Source organism: Austrofundulus limnaeus, unplaced genomic scaffold, assembly GCF_001266775.1.
Source record: "Austrofundulus limnaeus strain Quisiro unplaced genomic scaffold, Austrofundulus_limnaeus-1.0 Scaffold14, whole genome shotgun sequence".
In the NCBI taxonomy this organism is placed as follows: domain Eukaryota; kingdom Metazoa; phylum Chordata; class Actinopteri; order Cyprinodontiformes; family Rivulidae; genus Austrofundulus; species Austrofundulus limnaeus.
In genome coordinates, this window is record NW_013952416.1 from 1731486 (window position 1) to 1733694 (window position 2209).

The window sequence follows — 2209 nt, forward strand, 5'->3', positions numbered from 1 at the left end:
CACCACCACCACACACACACACGCCTGCTCCACGACTCGGCAGGCTACATGCTGAAATGGGCGTGACCGAAGTGGTTGGATTTTCTTAAAGAGACAGAGACCTATTTCAAGTTTAGAAACTGTCAAGATRAGAAGTAAATTGTTTTGGGGATTTTTACAAATATTTAGCACTTTCATAAGCTGAAAATGTGACATAGTTACTTTATTTTAGTATAAAATTGAAATATAGGCTTGGAAAGCACATAATATTGCCCCTTTAAATACATTTTGTACTTGGAGTCTTTAGGGGTGCAGAAAATTTGAGATTAGTTTCTCCCGGTGCTGCATAGATAATAGGGGTGTAAATTGCCATCTTTATCATGATACGATATTACAYTGATATGTTTAGTTGACGATTTGATGTTCCTCGATATCACAAAGCCCGTCAAGATATGATTTTGATTCAATTCAATTCACATGTCTGCGATCGATATGGTGTGATATCATATGCCCATCTACCACAATGACTGTTAGATGGTTATATGATGACGATATAGATCGATATTTTCATTTGCCTCAATATGACTGAATCATGAACCATTCAAATCGATATATTGATACAAACTGATGTATTGGTACACCCCTAATAGATAACTTTATATTCTTTTTGAGTCACATTTTTCAACCTCTTCAGTTTTCTCTATTTTCTATGAGGTTTTCTGAATTATGGTGTCACAGTGTTTGCGTTGGATTTGTTAAATAAGGTCTGGATTTACCAACTACAATTCCGTCRTCTTMATTCTCCTCTCTGGGTCAGACTCTGGCTCCACCATGTAAAGTTGGTTGGACAAGTCTTCCAATGTTAACCTCTTTTAATTCATTTGTAAAAAGAAAAGTTTCTGCTCTGCTATATAGTTGTAAACCCCTCTATCAAACTAGAATGCACCGGTCTGGAGGCTGGACCGGGGGTGAAGTGAAGTGCCTTGCTTGGATTTAAAAATACACATACATGTCAGTTTGTATGGATTGTCCTTTAATTTTTTATTATTTTCATAAAAACAATAAAGCAAATTTTATATACAATAAAACATGCAAATGAGTAGTAAAATAAAATGAAAGGCAGCAGAAAGAAAAAAAAAAGAATCTTATAATTTTCATAGATTTGCCCCCATTTTRCTGGTTTATGGACGCATAGGGATATCTCAAGGATGTTTTCAAAAACTCTGTTTCAGTTTTATTCTCAGACTCAGAAGCCCATAGGACATAAAAAAACTCCTCCTTTTCCTGCACCTCTCTGCTGCAGACGTTATCTCCACCCCACATTCTGTCTTTTCCCGCAGCTGACAGTCCACTTGTCACTCCCCGTTGGATTGCCATTGACTAATGTTTTTATTTATTTATTTTATTTAAAAAATGTATTAATTGCATTAAAAAACTAAAACTATATACACAACTGAAGAAAAAAATAAAAATAAAATGAAAGGCTAATGTGATTTTTTTTTTTGGTGAAAATTACAGATTTTTGAGGGTCAAGATTCAGGTCTGAAGGGGTTAATGGAGACAGCATCAAAACAAGCTGCTTTGAGACACACCTCAAAAAGGAAGAGGGGCTTGTGGAGTAACAATAAAGAGACCAAAGCAATGCATTTCCACTTTATAAAGGCCCCAACTGAAGGATTTAAATGTGACAAAGGATTTAAAGACCGTGTAAAGAAAAAATAAATGTCTGTTGTGAGGTTATCAACYACAGAACAATGTGTTAATAATCGCCCAGCCAAGTTTTAACAATTAAAAATACTGTTAACCTTATAAAATTATGTGTTAAAAGTAATGAAAAATATCAGCTGTGGTCTGGAATGCTGGGGGCGTGTCCGCTGGAGGAGCTTAAACCACGCCCACGACCCTGAACATCCCTTTAACCGAGGAAACAATGTTTGTTTTCTTTTCCATTAGAGCAACTGGGGGGCGGGGTTGTACTGAAGGCAGCTGAGTGACATCACGAGGCTGCCTTTTAAGACACGCCCAAAAAAAATCCTGAAACACAGACACCTTGTTGCACAAATTGAGTCATATCTCCACTATTCAAATATCTACAGTTGAGAGAATTTGTACTCATTTACAACAAACCATTTATGACATTTGTAATGTTTAAAAAAGAAAATGTTACATTTTACTTTACACGGTCTTTAAGCATGACATGTCTCCTTTAAAACGCGGTCGATTTTGTAGA